This window comes from Podarcis tiliguerta (genome assembly GCF_965153285.1).
Source record: "Podarcis tiliguerta genome assembly, chromosome: 11".
NCBI lineage: Eukaryota > Metazoa > Chordata > Lepidosauria > Squamata > Lacertidae > Podarcis > Podarcis tiliguerta.
In genome coordinates, this window is record NC_139544.1 from 18,806,326 (window position 1) to 18,827,968 (window position 21,643).

Here is a 21,643-nt window from a genome sequence, read left to right on the forward strand (position 1 = left end):
CAAGGACCTTCTGCATGCAAAGCTGATGCTCTGTTGCAAAGCTATGGCCTTTCCCCATTATGTCCTATAGTGCACTCTAATGCTTATCTACTCAGAAGTAAGATCCACTGCGTTCAGTGGGCCTTACTCCCAGGACTGCAGCCTTGGGCACACAGCTCAGCAAACTATACCTGTGAATAAAGCAGCTTAGCACTCAGTAGGAGCTTGTCAGGATTTCATTGCCATTGCCAGCTGAATATTCATTTCCAGGAAATCAGGTTTACATAATTTTCACATTAGCCTCTGAAAAAACACAAATTTGCATTTTATGTTTCTATATGGCAACCTGTATTGCCTTCAACAGGTAGCTTTCTGTATACTAACCAATAATCCCTTCTATCACATGGATAATATGCCACCAGTCAGTAATCATAATAATTCATGCAGTATATGAATTATCTGCAGAAGTAAAAAGCTTTACAAGGCTAAAGCAGCTGGATATATATATGAATAATTTCTGTATGCAGTAAACATGTGCACTAAGTCCAGGTATTTGAAGAGGCAAATATATACTTACTGACACTGGGTGTGCTTAGGTACAAATAAAACCCTCTGGTCAGAATTATAAAATATATTTTTAACCTGCTATTTTTGAATCAAGGACTCCTGTTCTAAAACAACAACTGACCCATGGTCAGTTCTTCCTTTTGCAATATTGTGATGCTCATGTTTCTTTTTCTTTTTCTTTTTAGTTTGGTGTTTTCTTGTTTTATTCATTTAGTGTACAATCTTTACAAGAAAAGACTTCACATCCAAAATAAAATTATATATGGCAAAACCTTGAGTCTCATGTTTTCATTTATACTAATCTCTTCTCAGATTCCATTATTTTAATATTCTTTAATGTTTGTCTCCTTGTTTTTATTCCTTATTCTCAATCTCTTAAATCCTATATATCTTTAACCATTTTTCAATTAGTGCCCTCATCTCTCTTCCCCAAGACCCGTTCCTTCCCTCCACCCATGTGTGATCTTCTTTACATACTGTTATTTTGTTGTTGCTGCATTTGTTGTTCCATCTTTGTTGTGATATTATCCTATCTCCTTACGCCCTTTAAGCTATTGCATATTAATTTTTAAGCTCCAAAACCAACTCTTTTCATGTAAACCTTTACACATTCCCACTCTTTATAAATTTTTTGATTAGGACAACCTCTAATTGATGCTCTTAACTTTGCCATTTCTGTAAATTTGCAAATTTTGGCTCTCCATTCTAGTAGTTCTGGTATTTTATCTGTTTTCCAATTTTTCACCACTAAGATTCTGGCCACAGCTGTTGCATAAAGGAATACATTCCTTTTATCCTTGGGGATATCGCTCAATACTAAGCCCAGCAGAAATGCCTCTGGTTTTTTAGAGATTGACTCCTGAATATCTTTTTGAGTTCTTCATGTACCACAATCCAGAACTGTTTAACCACCTTACACCCCCACCACATATGACACATTGTCCCCACCTCTGTTTTACATCTCCAACAGAGATTTGAGTGTTTTCTATACATCTTTGATTACTGGGGTAAGGTACCAACGATAAAACATCTTCATTATATTTTCCTTAATCGAGTAGCACGCTGTAAATTTATATCAGTTTCCCATAACCTTTCCCATCTATCTAAATGGATTGTCTGGCCCAGGTCTTGTGACCATTTTATCGTTGATTCTTTTACTACCTCATCTTTCAGTTCCCATTCAAGGAGTAAGCTGTACATTTTTGATATTGTTTTCCTGTTTGGTTGCAGAAGTTCACTTTGTAGTTTTGATATTTTCTGTTCAAATCCTATTTTTTTGTCTTGGTTAAAGATGTGCAGTACCTGATGATATTGTAACCAGCTGTTACAGTAGTTCTTAACCTCTTTATAAGATCTTATTCTTACATCACCATGTTCTTTTATTAATAAATGTTGGTATGCTGGCCAGCCCTTCTTCATATTTACTCTTTTTACCACCGGTACAGTGGTACCTCAGGTTACATACGCTTCAGGTTACATATGCTTCAGGTTACATTCGCTTCAGGTTACAAACTCCGCTAATCCAGAAATAATGCTTCAGGTTAAGAACTTTGCTTCAGGATGAGAACAGAAATTGTGCTCCCGTGGCGCAGCAGCAGCAGCAGGAGGCCCCACTAGCTAAAGTGGTGCTTCAGGTTAAGAACAGTTTCAGGTTAAGAACGGACCTCCGGAACGAATTAAGTACTTAACCCAAGGTACCACTGTACTTCTAATGGGGATACCCACCATGGTATCTTTGGTTCTAAAAGCCATTGATAATTTGCCCGTACTTTATATAGAGACTTCCTGATTATATGGTTCAGAAAGTCGCTATTTACTGCCACTTTATCGTAAATTAGGTAAGTGTGCCAGCCAAAGTGATTGTTCCACCCTTCCAAATCTAAGCTCTCTGTTTTGTCTAGCATGACCCAATCTTTAATCCATCCTAGGCATGCTGCCTGATAATAAAGTCTCCAATCCGGAAGTCCAAAATCACCCCTCTCTTTGGTATCTGTTAACAATTTGTAGTTTATACGTGGTTTTTACAGCCACACTGTAATGCACAGTTCATTTGCAGCAAACTACATGAAGCTTCCTTTTTCCAAAGAGGACAGGAGCCTATTTGGGAGATGTGACTATAGAAGACAACAGATGGGACGGCCAGACACTATCATGAAAATAAGAGAATGGAATGTGGTCTAGGTTTAGGCACACATTTTAAATAAAAACCAGGTTTGACATAGCAGCTTCGTTTTTCCTGAATATTGGATAAGTTCCAAAACCTCTAAAAATAAGGCTTTGCATGTGCATCTTCCCTCCTTTCAGTGTACAACACAGTATCTATTCCTGGTGGGAGATGTTTCCTCATTGGAGGTTAAGAAAAGGTAAGGGCTCCTGTTGCTGGTTGTGAATCATGTTTTACACACTCAGACACAGATATCTAACTCTGTGTGTGTGTGTGTGAGAGAGAGAGAGAGAGAGAGAGAGAGATTACTATCTACATACACCACTAAGGATCAAAACATCTGTTCAGAATGGAGTTCACTCTGGGTTCACAAACAGCAGCAATACAGCAATCGCATTCAGTTTAATATATTTGGGATTTTCTAAGTCTTCGTTGAATCCTGCTAACTCTCAGTAGGAAAATGCTGCGCCTTGCTCGCAAGCTTAGACTGGATTGCCATTGTTTCTTCAGCACATTTTAGCATATGAAACTTATATTCTACTTAATCCCATAATAACCCTCTGAGATGGGTTAGGCCGAGAGCTGAGGACAATGTTGGATGTAAGAGTTCTCCATTCAGATCCATTACACCAGGGCACCCCTCTAGTCTGATCCACACAGAAGATAAGTGCTAATGAACACAAGGGAACCAAAGGGTTGTCGATTTACTCTGGCTTTTGCCCACGAAGTATAGGGTCAAAGTACAGGACATCTTTAAACTGCTGTTTTCCTTCTTATTCTTGCATGCATTTTTAAATTAGACTCTCATCATGGGTACTTAAAGCAAACGTGTATTTCTTTAATCTCAAATCTTAATCCTTTGCATCTTGAGTTAGTAAAAGGAACTATGCAAGATCCACTAGAATGGGCAATTTAGGATGCAACAGATCTCCAACTCAGCTGCCTCATTCCTGGCTCAGCTGGAATTAAGTTCCCAAGACTGGCTCAGAGGAATATATGCTGATGTAATTCATTCATTTCAGCTCAGCTACAGCTGGTGTAGGGACGTGGGTGGTGCTATGGGTTAAACCACAGAGCCTAGGACTTGCTGATCAGAAGGCCGGCGGTACGAATCCCTGCGACGGGGTGAGCTCCCGTTGCTCGGTCCCTGCTTCTGCCAACCTAGCAGTTCGAAAGCACACCAAAGGGCAAGTAGATAAATAGGTACTGCTCTGGCGGGAAGGTAAACGGCATTTCCGTGCGCTGCTCTGGTTCGCCAGAAGCGGCTTCGTCATGCTGGCCACATGACCCGGAAGCTGTACGCTGGCTCCCTTGGCCAGTAAAGCGAGATGAGCACCACAATCCCAGAATCGGCCTCGACGGGACCTAATGGTCAGGGGTCCCTCTACCTTTATCTTACAGCTGGTGTAAGTCCCAAAAAGGGTCATTTTGCAGCAGGACCAGGGGGGCAGTGGGTGAGGGACATAGGCTGGATCCTAAACCTGTTCAGCTCAGTAATGTGGCCTGGCAGCCCAGCAGAGAACCCTGTTTTAAAGGCTTGTTTCCTCTCTACTAAGTTTAGGCACAACAGCAGCAGTCGTTCAGCTACTGCTGTACATGGTTTGAATCTAGTATAACTTTACACCATCTTAATTCACACCAGCTTGCTTTATGCCAGCTTCTTGTGCATCACATTGCTCCCTGGTTCAGTTTTACCACTCTTTGTATTTGTTGCATATTTGGGAAATATATGTCACATATATGTGCCCTAAATACTTCTAGATGAGAAACTGCATTTTAATTGTGGCACTTAGAAAACTATCACAACCAATTTGAGTCCTATAATTCCCCCCACTGCTTTGGTCAATCTTTCCAGCTGAGAAGTATCAGCTTGGCAATCTGATGGTATTTCACGATGACTGTAAAGTGTTTTAAGATTGCATGCTCCGTTACAAATAATGTTAATGGTGCAGGCACACACACAAAAACCCAACAACAACACAGTTTTCCTTTCAGAGTTTATTGGCAAATTAAACTGAGGCAATTACAGTGGTACCTTGGGTTAAGGACTTAATTCATTCTGAAGGTCCGTTCTTAACCTGAAACTATTCTTAACCTAAGATACCACTTTAGCTAATGGGGCCTCCCGCTGCTGCCATGCCGCCACCGCACAATTTCTGTTCTTATCCTGATGCAAAGTTCTTAACCCGAGGTACTATTTCTGCATTAGCAGAGTCTGTAACCTGAAGCGTCTGTAACCTGAAGTGTCTGTAACCCAAGGTACCACTGTACTTAAAAGTATGATAATAAATGTTCATTCAGAAACAAGTGTGAATTTTAAACAACAGGCAACCTCCCATTTATGTGGGGGTTGCGTTCTGACACATCTGTGGGACGTACGTAAGCCTTCCCCATCCTTTCTGGTGCTGAAAATGGCACACCTCTCAGCCGTTGTGCGTGGCTCAAACGTGTGCAAATGGAGAGTTGCCTGTACCAGATACTGCTTGAACCCCTATTGACTATCACGACATTCCTCAAATAGCAGCCCCCACCCTCTCTCTCTCCCAGCCACACACAATGCTACATATGTACCCTGGTGCACATTGAGACACCACAGCTGAAAGCAAGTGCTCATTGTGAGTACATAGCAAAGAAGATGCTCCATTACTTTCACCCATGATACGGTATATATTTTAAGTATTAGCTCCCACATGGCTGTTGCACCATGCAGAAAATAATATGTGTAATGAGCCTACAAGAAGGTTGAGGGTACTGTACATTGGTTCTCGTTGCCCAGTTGCCTTCTGCTGCCTCCAGAAACCACTGCAGTGACCTCAAGCTGCTGCAAAACAAGACTAATATTTGCCTGTCTCCCAACACCCATGAGAAAGCAGCACGTTGCTGACCCCAAGGTTTTGAGTGTTTTGCAGTGTCAAATAACCCAATGCTATTTGTTTAATAACTTGAAACTTCCTTTTATTTGTAGAACAAATCTTAAATAGAGTTTTCCTGGGGCAAACATCCCAACATGCCATCCTAAAGGCTACGTCACTGGCATATCAAATGTAAGAACTGGGCTGTTGAAATGCTACTGTTTGTTCTCAGTTGGCTCTAGCCTGCTGCAGAAGAACATTTCAGCCAGCAGGAGCTGTCCAAGGTCCTGTCCTTCTGTGCCCTGACTTCACTTGCCCTTACAGGGCCCTGTCTGCTTTCCCTGCAAGCCTCTGCAAAGCAGTACAGCCTCAGGACAATTCACAGTGGTGGGAATCGGTTACATGTTTCAGCTATTGCAAGACTGCTATATGCCAAAGCATGGGAAAGTATCCATAAACCAGCAAGACAGGATATTATTAGAAAAATCTGGGAACAATTAAGCTTGATTAAATTGTCAGCAATGTTAAAGAACAGAGATAATTACCAATGAGAATTAAATAAATGGTGTCAGTTAACTGCCTATGTAAAAATAAAGAGAGAGATCTTCAGGTATCAGGTGTTGGTGTGGACTGCTTTGTGTAATATAGTAAATTAATACGTTTAAAATAAAAGAGCTCTACAGTGGTGCCTCGCAAGATGAAATTAATTCGTTCCGCGAGTTTTTTCGTTGTGCGAGTTTTTTCGTCTTGCGAAACATCACTGCATTTAAACACTAACAGTGGTGGGGAGGGGCGGGGAGAAGCAGGACAGCTGCCGCAGCCGGTACCTCAGACTCACCTGCGCCTTGTGGCCACCGTGCGACGTGGCTGCTGGAGGGCGGCGGGGCTCAGGAGCGCGACTCTGGCTGCAACACTGGCTGCTGGCGGCAACAGCTCTCTGAGGGGAGCGCGCGAGTGGGGTGGGCAGCGGCGCGAGGCACTAACCATCAGCCAGAAGGTGGGAGGGAGCCGGAGGAGCGGGGAAGCGAGCGTGCATGCGTGCAGTGACCATCGCCATGACACGAGAGGCAGGGCCGTTTCGTCTAGCGAAGCAAGCCCTTAGGAAAATCCGTCTTGCGAAGCACCTCAGAAAACGAAAAACCGTTTCGTCTAGCGAGTTTTTCGTCTTCCAAGGCATTCGTCTTGCGGGGTACCACTGTACATGGAAAAGCGTATGGGAGAAGTAAATGGTGTTTGAATCATCTGCATGAGCAACTTACTTCATTTTCAAAAAGATGGTCTTTCTTTTTTATTATTGTATACATTTTATTATTCAATAACGTTTGTAATAAAATAAAATAATCTCTGATAGGAAACCCATAACAGTATGCTGGGAAACCCCATCCATTGTAGCATATAAATTTGTGTTCAAGGGAAAATAACCTAAAGGAAACAGAGGGCGGCCTTGTACTTAAATTATTTTCTCTTTATACTGATGATCAATATAGAGAACAGTTTCAACACTAGTTTTTGGGAAGTATCAAGCATAAATGAACCTGTGAATCAAGTTCCCAGTACAGAGAATCACCACTATTCTCCATCTTTCCTTTATTATGATAAATAACTTACTGAAAATTTCCAATTTACCATTCACATTTAATATGATCTCACTGCCCCAAGAGTCTTATAAATTACCCCAAAGCATTTTTAAAGCAATCTAGTGGTTTTCAGAATGGGAGTTCTTTGTGTCATAAAAGAGACAGTGCTCCATGACAAATGCCCTTGAATTAGAAATAAAACATAATCTATGTGTGCTGTGCACTAATTAAAATAGAGTGTATCTTAGAAAGCTAATTTGTAGAAATGGGCAGCATGACAACTATTAATGGACTTCCACAGCTGAATAACCTGAATATTTCTGAGGGCCACTTACAAAACATGACACAGTTTGAGGGAAGGTGGGTATATTTAAAAAAAAAACAAAAACCAACAACCACCTCACAGCTATTTGCTTGCAAGCATCATTCTCTCTAACAAAATATCTATTACCTATAGATGACAATATAATGGTTTGATTTTCTGTTAGGCTCTGTAGAACAGGTAAGGAGTGCCCTGTGATTTTAGTATTGACAACAGTTAACATTAAGAGCCAATTTTCATGAATGAAGCAGAGCCTTGTGTATCAGGTCTCACTCGCTCAAAACTGCTTTTATCAATTCTTGGGTGGCTGTAGAACTGATCCCATTAACCCCCTTTACACGATCCAGTTGCAAATGAAGCAACAGCTGCCAAATCTCACCAAGCATGATTATCCACAGTGCAGTGAGCTGGTATGTTGATCAAACTATATCAAGGCTTTACAACGTTTTCATTATCCAATGTGTTTGCTGCCCTGGGCTCCTTATAATTTATGGAGCTTTGAGGTTTTTCTACAATCAAGTGGAATATAAATTTTATGAAACAAACAAACAAATATAAATTTGAAAGAGAGTTGCTTTGGGAGGCAACACCAAGAGCAGCATTTTATTAATTCCTCTTCAATGTGTCACATTCCAGGGATGAACAACAAGATTCTGTGTCATTTTAAGAAACAGAGGTTTCAAGCCCACCATTCTGGGATGACCTGTGAAAATTTGGACTAAAGTCCTCATGTAGGGAGTATTAAATTCAATTGCACCCTCAGCTTTCCACTCCTACAGTACCACAGGTGAATCCTTCTTTGAGTTTTCTAGGGCTCATGGTTTTATTGGCGCTGGACCAGCATCAGAAACACTGGTTGTCCACTACTTGGTGGACTTGGGGGCACATAGCATGGTGACAATTTCCTTCTTCAGCAAGTCCCAAGGTTTTGCTGACACCTTAAGCTCCTTCCATAGGGACGCGGGTGGCACTGTGGGTTAAAGCCTCAGTGCCTAGGGCTTGCCAATCGAAAGGTTGGCGGTTCGAATCCCCGCGGCGGGGTGCGCTCCCGCTGTTCGGTCCCAGCGCCTGCCAACCTAGCAGTTCGAAAGCACCCCTGGGTGCAAGTAGATAAATAGGGACCGCTTACTAGTGGGAAGGTAAACAGCGTTTCCGTGTGCGGCTCTGGCTCGCCAGAGCAGCGATGTCACGCTGGCCACGTGACCCGGAAGTGTCTTCGGACAGCGCTGGCCCTTGGCCTCTTTGAGTGAGATGGGCGCACAACCCTAGAGTCTGTCAAGACTGGCCCGTACGGGCAGGGGTACCTTTACCTTTACCTAAGCTCCTTCCATGCCCAGATGGCACTAAAAGGATGAAGGTGGCAAGACCCGCCGCCATGGGACTTTAGGACACAAATCACTTACTCCTTCCTATCTCACTGTCAGGGATTGGACTCAAGAGATTGAAGAGAAGGAATGGTGGAGATCACACATCTCTTCTCCTGATGCTGCAGGAGAAGAGGGAGACAGCACTGAATTACAGCAGGGCTTTGATGAGTTTGAGGGAAGTCATAACTCAGAGATAGACGAACAAAAGAGTTGGGCAGTGTTAGAAGATGGGGAGGGACTGCGGCAGGGCAGCCAGATAACATGTTGTCACTGGAGAGTATTTCTTATCCCCCTTCTCCCAGAACGTGATGTTCGTTAAGAGTGCAGGAACAACGAAATCAGAGGCATTTGACCACGAGTGGCCACCGTAAAGGAAGGTGCTGTTGCTGGGAAGGAGGGAGGAGGAGCCCAGTTTGGAGCAAAGCCATTGTTAAGGCTTGTTGCATTCTTTTGTCTCTCGCTATCAGGATTGAATGGGACGTGGGTGGCGCTGTGGGTTAAAGCCTCAGTGCCTAGGGCTTGCCGATCGAAAGGTCGGCGGCTCGAATCCCCGCGGCGGGGTGCGCTCCCGTTGTTCGGTCCCAGCGCCTGCCAGCCTAGCAGTTTGAAAGCACTCTCGGGTGCAAGTAGATAAATAGGGACCGCTTACTAGCGGGAAGGTAAACGGCATTTCCGTGTGCGGCTCTGGCTCGCCAGAGCAGCAATGTCACACTGGCCACGTGACCCGGAAGTGTCTTCGGACAGCGCTGGCCCCTGGCCTCTTTGAGTGAGATGGGCACACAACCCTAGAGTCTGTCAAGACTGGCCCGTACGGTCAGGGGTACCTTTACCTTATCAGGATTGAATAAAACTCATTAAAAAGGACTCTACCTTGTTTTCTCGGTTCTTGCTGTAACCGGGGGAGGAAAAGCTTTCCCGAAGCCTTGACAGAGACTTGACACTCACCTAGCAAGTCAAGCCTCTTTAATGAGCTGGTATGATTTGAAACCTTCCTTCCCCTTAACCATGTTTTGGCACTCTGCAGGTTGGGTAATTTACAGCAGCGGCAAAGGGCAATCAATCAGATCAGGCCCTGCACTGGTAAGACTGGTAAGACATTAATATCATGCTTCACTGATCCAAGATGGATCAGAAGGTGAAGGTTGCCTTCACTGTTGCACAACTACTCTTGCAAAAGGCCCCTGCTGAATGTTCAGGCCTACCTGAGGGTATGACTGGTTGTGACTGGCCAATTTTTCATACACTGTGATGCTTCTCTGTGAACCAGACACCAGTTTCCATAGTAGCCAACTTTTAGGGGCTGAGGGGTCTTTCCTTCCCCCCAATATTTGAGAGGCCCAGCCAGCCCCCAGTTAATGGACATTGCCATTAAAATGGTGTGTGCCATGTCATGTGATTGATTATGCAGGGCAGGGGTTACCTGGGCCCCCAATATTTTATTCAAGATGGCACCCCTGCCAGTTTGTGAGTGTCATGCGTTGTGCTTCATCAAGCTGGATTTCCCTCCAGGTGAGTATGGCAGTCAGTCCTTCAGCAAGTTCAGTAGCAGGGTGGGGGGTTCAAGGACCAGAAGATAAAAGTGGTAGGGCACTGTTTGAAGGGAATACGGGAGCCTGCTAGAGTCAACAACGTCTGGCACAAAGTGAGCAAGGCTTTGGCACATGTTGTTTCACTCACAGGTGGCCTAGTTTTGCATCACCCCTCCATAGCACATGACTGAATGGATTCGTTTCCCCATTTCTCAGAAACGGGTACCAATGTTTAGCTGGAAAATTTGCACCAATTCAATCCCTATCTGCCTATACTTAGTTCACCAGTTCAGGAACTCCTGCAGACTTATAGCTGCGCCTATGAAACCTTAGGAAGTGAATCTATGCTTCCTTCATAAGTGAAAGATCTTCCTTTGGTCTAAATCAGTGTTTCCCAAACTTGGGTCTCCAGCTGTTTTGGGACTAAAACTCCCATCATCCCTATCTAGAAGGACCAGTGGTCAGGGATGATGTGAACTGTTGTCCCCAAATAGCTGGAGACCCAAGTTTGGGAAACACTGGTCTAAATGTACGCCCTGACACTCTTATAATAGATCTCAAGCATAATGTGACTTTGCATGGTTGCTGAGTGTATATTCTGAGAAACTGCAACAGTTCCCATATCTTAAGAATAGTTATTGTATTTGGGGGGGGGAGGGGGGAGGGAAGCAGCACACAAAAGCACACAATAATTTCGTATGCAAATATCAATTAATACACACAGAAAGAAATAATTGTCTCCCCTTTTAAATATTCATCATTCATTCTTCTGTCATCTAAAATGCTTTCTCCTAGCTAGGAGAGATGGAATCTTGGCAGACAAATGTAATAGCTTTTTAAATAGAATTAACACAGCAGATTCAGTATATTAGATTTTAATAAAGTCAATGATAGCTGGACTTGCAAAATAGGACTTCAGGGAACATAAATAACTCCTCTTTGGCATATAACACAGACAGATATCTATCAGGCACTGCTGCATAAACATTCTTCATTTGAATGGAGTCCTCCTGGGTTCTGTATCAGTGGTCTTAAGGAAAGCTGGCAGCCAGACCCAAGCATGTTGCTTTCTGCATTTCACCACCATAGCAGTTTGCCAGAAGGCAGATCAGTATCTCTTCCTACTTTCTGCTTTTAGACATCACCAACGTATCTTCCTAGAACGAGGTACTGCAGCTCCCTGACACAGCGATTGTCAGGCAATCGAAGGGACCAGCGGTGTTTCACCTGGTCCTATCAAGCCTGATGCTTTGGCCTGGTTCTTCAACCTGACCAATCTTGGGTAAAGGTTGAGCTATCCTAGGGTTTCCATATTTCAAATAGTAAAAACCAGGACACCCCAAAAGTTGTTGACTTGCCTAAGATCCAGGACAAAGCACCCCCCAGAGGTCAATTCCGCCTTTGAAATGCCAGTAAAATCTGGACATATGGCAGCCCTAAGCTGTCCTCAACCTGCCCCATATGCTCTTCTCGAAGCTTTGTTCTCTAAGGTGCTCTGGTCACTGGCTTAATTGTACAGCTGTATGTTTGCCTTTCTTTCTGTCTGCTTGATTCACTTCCTAATATGCCACCACTACTACGGTTACCATACATTCAGATTTTACCGGACATATCTGGAAGACTGCAGTCGGCATCAGTGTCTAGGCAGAAATTGGTTAAATGTCTGGTGAAATCTGGACGTATGGCAGCCCATGTTGGCAGTGCCGTTTTTGCCATTTTATCATAAAAATAGCTCCAAAATGGCAACTTTGGCCAAAGTTTTCTGTCCAGGTTTTCACTGTTTGAAATATGGCAACCCTAACCACTACTTAAATGACTGTATAACTAGAAAGCTTGATGGGACAGGCCCCATCTTGTGACTTCAAAGAAAACTACAAGGGTAATGACCAGCAGGAGAAAAGAAGAAATTGAACTGTAGAGAAAACATTGAAGGGATAGAAATCTTTATTCTTACTAAACAGCCCTCTGAACTACTCAAATTAAGCAGAAGACATATCTAAACTGTGCAAGCAGTCTTAAACACCATTACTAAAGATAAGCATGGAATTGGCATATAAATCCATCCCATAGAGTCCCAATGGAATGAATGCATTTTCTCATCTTGATCTAAGTGGTCTGTGTCGTTATCTCGCAAAACCTCGGTCCTGAACATATTTGGAAGTATGCATAGCTCTCAAAAACAAGAGGGGTCTGATAACCTTACAGCTTCCTACTTCATGGGCAGCTCCACTAGAACTTAGACAATTACAGTCCTTGGAAGATCAAAGGTAAGGTGTACAGTTTCAGCCTCTCACATTAAAGTAATTATATCACAGTCAACTCAGTAGTTGAACGTCTCTTAAAAAGAGAAAAGGCTGGTACACTAATAAATCTGAGGTTAGAGAGGTTAGGCTGGCCTCAACTAGAGCCAGGGCCTTCTCGGCCGCAGCTCCAATCTGGTGGAACGCTCTGTCACAAGAGATTAGGGCCCTGCGGGACCTGACATCTTTCTGCAGGGCCTGTAAGACAGAGCTGTTCCACCAGGCCTTTGGCCAGGGTGCAGCCTGACCCCCTCCTCTGGCAATTTGCACAGAATCTTGCTTAATGGTTGCCATCAATTTGACTTTAATTAATTTTTATAATGAAAGGTTTTCAGAATGTTGGATTATTTTGATTGTTGTTAGCCGCCCTGAGCCCGGCTTTGGCTGGGGAGGGCGGGGTATAAATAAAATTTATTATTATTATTTATTATTATTATTATTAAATCCTAGCAAATCATGGACCAAAAGCAGACTAGAAGTTATGCAAGTGAGCCTAGGTGTGTTTCTCATTCTGTACAGAATTTTTGCTTTTCAGAGCTGGAACCCAAGGCCCATGTCTTCACTAACTTACAGCGGTCTCTGATATACGTCTACTCAAAAGTGTGCCCCATTAAGCATGATGTACTCCCAGTTAAGTTGGTAAAGGATCACTGACTAACATTTATTTAGGGAAAGAGAGGGGGGGAATAAGCAGATGTCTGGATTATCTCACAGGAAATTATCTCGAAGGAGCTATTAAGAGTGCTAGACTTCTACACCATGGCAACAACTAAAAGCAAGCAAAGAAGAGGAAGGCCTGCTGTCATGGTGTGAGATAAACATAATAATCATACGAAACAAACAAATACTGGGAAGATGGTAGCATGCTAAATATATAAAAATAGCAAGTAGAATAAATTCATTTGTGCTTTAGATTTCACCCATGATTACTTGCTAAAATAAAAACGACAACTTCTCTTCTAGGCATACCAGCTTCCACAAGTCAAAGAAAGGGTGCCTTTTCTTCCCTTCTATATTTTCCTTACATCGGAGTGAGGAACCTGTCTCCCTCCAGATGTTGTTGGAATACACGTTGGAGTACGTTTCCGAGCACAATTCAAAGTGTTGGTGCTGACCTTTAAAGCCCTAAATGACCTTGGCCCAGCATACCTGGAGGAGCATCTCCACCCCCATCGTTCAGCCCAGACACTGAGGTCCAGCTCTGAGGGCCTTCTGGCGGTTCCCTCACTGCAAGAAGTCAGGTTACAGGGCAGAACCAGGCAGAAGGTCTTCTTGGTAGTGGCGCCTGCCCTGTGGAACACCCTCCTATCAGATGTCAAGGAAATAAACAACTATCTGACTTTTAGAAGACATCTGAAGGCAGCCCTGTTTAAGGAAGTTTTTAATGTTTGAATTTTTAATCGCTTTGTTGTTGTTATTATTATTATCATTAATTCTGTTGGGAGCCGCTCAGAGTGGCTGAGAAAACCAAGCCAGATGGGCGGGGTATAAATAAATTATTATTATTATTATTATTATTCAACTCCCAGAATCCTTGGCCATTGGCCAGGCTTGACAGGAGTTAGATTTCAACAACATCCGGGGTGGCGGGGCCCATGTTCTCCATCACTGCCTTAATTCATTTTATTTACCCCTCAAGTTGTCTCCTGAGACAGACAGATACGCCAACAACTGTTGTTTAGACTTCTTTACTGGAAGCTTTTTCAATTACAAAAGAGCAATACATTAAACAACATTTCATTAACCACTCATTTCCAAGTACTGCCCCACTGTTTTCATTTGGATTAGAGAGAATTGCACACATTAGTAGCAAGAGGAACTTTAATGATCAAAATGAAGGGAAGCTAACACGTTGAATCTGTCTAGCCTTCGGACCATCTAGTACAAATCTATTATTATATTGATCTCCTCAAATGTTCTCTTGGAGTCTCAATAACAATTCAAAGTAAAAAGAATTCCGATGTTACTGTATGAGAGAGGTTGGTATTACATTAGAAGTTCGCATTCCCTTTTCTTCAAACATTTGTAATTTTCAATCAAAGGCTTTGCCACAAGCCAGGAACTTTATGTAGCATTGTACTTATTGTTCCTGGAACTCATTTTACTGGAAACAACAACAACACAAGGCTAGTGCAGGAAATGAAGCCCTTATCTCTATTTATTTCTCATTTTAACATGCCTTTGAACCTTTCTTAAAGTTGAGATGTGAAAAACTGTGTTATTTTACTGAGTGGGTCCTGCTCTGCAATTGTACATTTGTCCTCTTTCTTCCTAATATCTATTTTCCTAATATCACAGAACTTCATGTATTTTTTTTTTTATTCATTTAGGATGCAAAATACTACAATGACAGTTTTTCACTTTCCTCATTTTGCATGACTCTGTGTTGATAATGTGACTGCGATAATCCCCTTCGGATTATTATTATAAACTGAAGATAATAACAATGTCTACTTCTTACCCTTTTGAATGCATCAAAGTAATGCAGCTGATATTAAAACCCTGCATAAATTAAGCACTCTTCTTTTCAATCCATCTACTTGAAGAAATAATAGAACCGACCTCATTATAGAGGAAAGGCTTGTCATGTGAGAGTGTCTGACTTTGGCTCAAATTGACCAGGGCAAATTGTGCTTTAGGGGGAAATTTACCAAAGGCAATAAAAGCAAGTTGAGCTCTTTGCTGGAAGTGACCCATGGGAAAATGGAGCAATAGCAACTATGCTTTCTGAACCACAAGCGCAAGAAATATAAAATAGCCAAATGTTTATTCTCTCCTGCACAGAGTCCAGAATTAATCTCATACACAGAAAACTCAGATTTCCAGCTTTGATTTGCAGACTAATCAAGTGAAATTTAGTCATTCAAAAGAGGGATGTTGATTGATTGGCTGAAAATGAAGGAAGAGTTAGTTTGAATTTTTTTTTTTTTTTAAAGAGGTTGTACTGCATGCACAGATCTCTTGTGTTTGTACGGAGTAGAGCTATATTTTGCCCATTCCTCCTGTTTCCTCCTCATTGGAGCAGCCAGATATTGATGGATGAACACTGAGATCCTTTAGAGCTATGCTAACTGTAGATGACAGAGCCTACTGCAATCATGTCAAAATGTAAATTCCTCTACCTCTTAAAGAATAAAAATTTCAAGCGTATAAAAAATGATAAAGTGCACCACATTATAACTGGAAGCACAGCTATAATGCCAGGGAGATGTAGCTTAAGTAGAAGAACGGCCTTGGATAAATTGCTCTTGCCAATGTATTATCAATTTTTGGGGGGGGTACTAACCTGTTTTGGGACGCGGGTGGCGCTGTGGGTTAAACCACAGAGCCTAGGACTTGCTGATCAGAAGGTCGGCGGTTCGAATCCCTGCGACGGGGTGAGCTCCCATTGCTTGGTACCTGCTCCTGCCAACCTGCACTTCGGAAGCACGTCAAAGTGCAAGTAGATAAATAGGTACTGCTCCGGCAGGAAGGTAAACGGCGTTTCTGTGCACTGCTCTGGTTCGCCAGAAGCGGCTTAGTCATGCTGGCCACATGGCCCAGAAGCTGTACGCCGGCTCCCTTGGCCAATAAAGCTAGATGAGCACCGCAACCCCAGAGTTGTCTGCTACTGGACCTAATGGTCAGGGGTCCCTTTACTTTTACCTAACCTGTTTTATGTGTTGGGGTGCAATACAGCTTGCACCGGAGACTGATGGGAAAGAGTAGAGAGAGGGGGACCTCCAAGTTTCCCAGACTGTCCTTCTGACCTAACCTGTGCTGACCTTCCGTTAGGTGCTAGACGGATGTTCTTATTGCCGCTGACCTAATTTCCTGCTTTCTACTTCATCACTCACCTTTGGAGAGGGTAAATCTTTTGTGTCTCTCCTGCTGAGATGGAAGAGCAAGCATGGCTCAAGGCTTCTCCGCCTTAAATAGGGAACATTCCTATCAAAAAAATATTTGCTGTAATAAATTTGGTTTTCTTATTTTCCTAAACATGGAATCTCAGTGTGATTCTATCCTTTGCAAAGTATGCTCCTCCAACAGGGATTCAGTATTTAAATCGACTTCTGCTTAGTGTTTTAACTCCAAACGTCAACCTAGTCGCACATTACTATTACTAAATTCATAACACTGGCAGCCGCAGAGGATTTTCTTTTTTAAAAGTTACAGTACCAATTCATTCATCTATCCCAAATTTAAAAGTAAAGACAAGCAGGAAATTGTTTTACCAACTGCTCAGAATATCATAAAGCCAGTGCTGAATTCCATATTATTATTAATGAGCAAACTTGCCTGCTATTAGTCAATAAAAATAAGCCTTGTCTATGGCAATTATAAGTTAGTATAATTTCATTTTAATAACTTCCTACAAAAAGTCAAAATACCAACCTCAGACAGTACTAAAAAATCAGAAGCTTATAATGAAAAGTTAACTGATACAGATATAGCGGCAAAGCTTGTATTATTGCAGCTTTCTAGTATCAAAGTTCATCTCAATCATCCTCACAACCTAAGTATTCATTGTCATCATCTGTTTTTGCAGAAATGAGTCTGAGACACTTTTCCTAAACTCGAAAAGTTTTTCATCCCCATTTGTGATTTTTTAAGAAACTGCTATAGGAATTTAGGCTATGTACACACTCCCATTGATTCTGCTGGTTTGGGAAGCGCAGGTGGCGCTGTGGGTTAAACCACAGAGCCTAGGACTTGCTGATCAGAAGGTCGGCAGTTCGAATCCCTGTGACGGGGTGAGTTTCCATTTCTCGGTCCCTGCTCCTGCCAACCTAGCAGTTTGAAAGCACGTCAAAGTGCAAGTAGATAAATATATACCGCTCTGGTGGGAAGGTAAACAGTGTTTCCTTGCGCTGCTCTGGTTCGCCAGAAGCGGGTTAGTCATGCTGGCCACATGACCCAGAAGCTGTACGCCGGCTCCCTCAGCCAATAAAGCGAGATGAGCGCCGCAACCCCAGAGTCGGCCATGACTGGACCTAATGGTCGGGGTCCCTTTACCTTTACCCAAACGATGTAAGCCATACTCCATAGCTATCATGTTATTTCCTGATGAAGTACCTGTTTGGGTGGGTTTTCTCCAAAACCAGCTTCTATCCAAATTGAGAAAAAGAATGACCTAACTGCCTTTTAAGCTGGTAGTGTGTCACATTAATGGCTGCCTTCAGAGCATTGCTGGAACAGATTTCAGGTGAAAGCTCCCAACATCCAGCTACCATGTTGATTTATCTATGAAAGCAGACTGAGAACATGTGTGCTTTTTTCAGAAGTCATGGTCATGCAGGCCATTTTCCCACCGACAACTATGTGGATACAATTACCTGAAGAAACTCAGCAGTGAGTCCTGACACAGAGACCCTATTAATCTGTTTAGCGGGGGTGGGGGTTGTATGTTGAAATTAATATGTTGAAATTAATTTGTAATAAATGAAGAGGAAAATGACATTTTAACACCCTTATCACACACATTGACTGCGTTCAAATTTACTTTGAATGGAGGCACAGCAGTCCTTGCCTGAATCAGGCTTAGATCATCATTTAATGTTGCTGTATTTTAACAATTGTTGGGCTTCTGTGAGCACATCAAAAGGCCCTGTGTTCATTCCCTTGACCCTCCTCTTCTTCTTTTGCACAAACAGCCACAATCACAGGCGTGTTCAGTTCAATTAAGAATTAAATGTTATAGCACACTCTAATATAGTTACCTCAACAATGCCAGAAGTACAGTGGTACTTCAGGTTAAGAACTTAATTCGTTCTGGAGGTCTGTTATTAACCTGAAACTGTTCTTAACCTGAGGTACCACTTTAGCTAATGGGGCCACCTGCTGCTGCCACCATGGCGCCACCACACAATTTCTGTTCTCTTCCTGAAGCAAAGTTCTTACCCCGAGGTACTATTTCTGGGTTAGTGGAGTCTGTAACCTGAAGCACCTGTAACCTGAAGCGTCTGTAACCCGAGGTACCACTGTACATCCCCCTGGGCATTAAGACAGCCTCCCTAGATTAGGGAGCCAGTGATTCCACTCAAGAGCATTTTGATACCCTGTAAATAAAGTCCAGAGGGACGCAGGTGGCGCTGTGGGTTAAACCACAGAGCCTAGGACTTGCCAATCAGAAGGTCGGCGGTTTGAATCCCTGCAACGGGGTGAGCTCCTGTTGCTCGGTCCCTGCTCCTGCCAACCTAGCAGTTCGAAAGCACGTCAAGTGCAAGTAGATAAATAGGTACCACTCCGGCGGGAAGGTAAACGGCGTTTCTGTGTGCTGCTCTGGTTCGCCAGAAGCGGCTTAGTCATGCTGGCCACATGACCCAGAAGCTGTACGCCAGCTCCCTCGGCCAATAAAGCGAGATGAGTGCCGCAATCCCAGAGTCGGTCACGACTGGACCTAATGGTCAGGGGTCCCTTTACCTTTAAATAAAGTCCAGCCCTTCATTTTCTGGCATCTTTTCACCTGCCATCCCTGGTAGCAGCACACAGCAAGGGGGAAAACCTCCTGCTCTTTCCTTCCAGGATTGTTGCATCTCCCTGGAGGTTAAGGCAATTCAGACATACTGTATAAACACTCCAGCTTCATATGCATTTCTGCACTGAGACAGTACATGATGTGAACCTCATTGTGTAAGTGGGTGATCACTATTGCAGATATCAATATTGCACACACTGAAGCAACTGGATGCATGAAAACTGAGTCCTTTGGGAGTGAAGCAATGTCAAAGCCCATAACTTGCAGAAGTTTCTTTAAAACATAACAAAAAACTGTAAATGATACATCTACACAGTTCCATATCTTGCACAAGTTCAGCATCTTATTAGAGATTACTTTAAACAGGATTGAGTTAATAACGTCCCCACTCCAGCCTCCATTAGCCCTGGAGCTGTTTTGTTCTTCCTTCAGGAGAGCTTCATTTACATCCTCACTCCACAGAGTTTTGGGAACAAAAAAGACCAAAGGCAACTCCCTTCAAAATGGAGATTTGCAATTCAATACCTTAACCACCTGTTTTAAGGTTAAAACACTCACTGATGGTTGTTTCCTACCAGTTAACTATCAGCTAGTTAAAATTCAGAGAGAGATCTTATTGCTGTGCCTTATTTAGCTTCAGTGGAATCTCCCCGTGTTTAAACCTTCATCAATACACAGGCATTTCCCATTTCTGTGTGAATTAAACCAATTATACTTAACAGTCACATGACTAAATGTTCCAACATGTAGAAAACTCATTTGCCTGTAGAAGGTCAGCCCGGCAGGAAAAAGGACTCTAGCTTAAGATTCTCCCTGACTTGGGTTTCATACACACCATACACATTTCAAGCACATCCAGCACCACAAAGAATCCAGAGACCTGTAGTTTGTTAAGGGTGCTAGAAATTAGTCCTGCTAGGGATGAACTACAGTTCCCAGGACACTTGGGGTTAGGTGCTGTAAATGTGTGGTATGTGTACAACCATATTTTTTGTTTTGTTTGTTTTTTTTAATTCAAGTGGTTCTTCTTTCCAGAGGAGTGAGCCTTCAAGTAGCTTTGATCTGAAGCAGTACAGTGCCAGAAGACTGGGCCATTTGATTCCTCTCAACATGTGTTGTTGTTGTTTAGTCGTTTAGTCGTGTCTGACTCTTCATGACCCCATGGACCAGATCATGCCAGGCACTCCTGTCTTCCACTGCCTCCGGCAGTTTGGTCAAACTCATGCTGGTAGCTTCAAGGACACTGTCCAACCATCTCGTCTTCTGTCATCCCCTTCTCCTTGTGCCCTCCATCTTTCCCAACATCAGGGTCTTTTCCAGGGAGTTTTCTCTTCTCATGAGGTGGCCAAAGTATTGGAGTCTCAGCTTCAGGATGTGTCCTTCCAGTGAGCACTCAGGGCTGATTTCCTTCAGAATGGATAGGTTTAATCTTCTTGCAGTCCATGGGTCTCTCAAGAGTCTCCTCCAGCACCATAATTCAAAAGCATCAATTCTTCAGCGATCAGCCTTCTTTATGGTCCAGCTCTCACTTCCATACATCACTACTGGGAAAACCATAGCTTTTACTATACGGACCTTTGTCGGCAAGGTGATGTCTCTGCTTTTTAAGATGCTGTCTAGGTTTGTCATCGCTTTTCTCCCAAGAAGCAGGCGTCTTTTAATTTCACGACTGCTGTCACCATCTGCAGTGATCATGGAGCCCAAGAAAGTAAAATCTCTCACTGCCTCCATTTCTTCCCCTTTTATTTTCCAGGAGGTGATGGGCCCAGTGGCCATGATCTTCATGTGTTTTTATGTTGAGCTTCAAACCATATTTTGTGCTCTCCTCTTTCACCCTCATTAAAAGGTTCTTTAATTCCTCCTCACTTTCTGTCATCAATGTTGTATCATCTGCATATCTGAGGTTGTTGATATTTCTTCCAGCAATCTTAATTCCGGCTAGGGATTCATCCAGCCCAGCCTTTCGCATGATGAATTCTGCATATAAGTTAAATAAGCAGGGAGACAATATACAGCCTTGTCGTACTCCCTCTCAACATGTATCCTGACTCAAAACAATATACAACCTTAAAGGCTGGCCATCCTAATCTGGTTTTGTTATAATGGTTCCTCTAGCTGGGTGGATCAGTGACGCATCTATCCCCATGTGTCCAGAGAGGATCAGATATGTTGAAGGAGTGCACCTGACCCCTGAAATTAATGTCATGTGTACTTTTTTTCAAAGCAGCTGTCCAAGGACCTCCACTGGTGAATGAAGATCAGTGTGATTCTTGCTCAGTATTTGCACTGCAGACGCTTAAAATTAGTTTTGATTTTGAGTATTTGGAGAATGCCTGAACAAACAGAGTTGACATTAGGACCAGGAAATTGAAAACTGAGATCAAAGTTCAACCCTACATGAAATGGAGTGTGAGGAGGGAAGTAAACAAGACAGCCCACAAAAAGCTAAAGAAAATAATGGATCTCTGGCAGGTGTTTGTGTTTCTCACTCTCAAGGTACCTAATATATTCAGCGAAATGTTTTTTGGA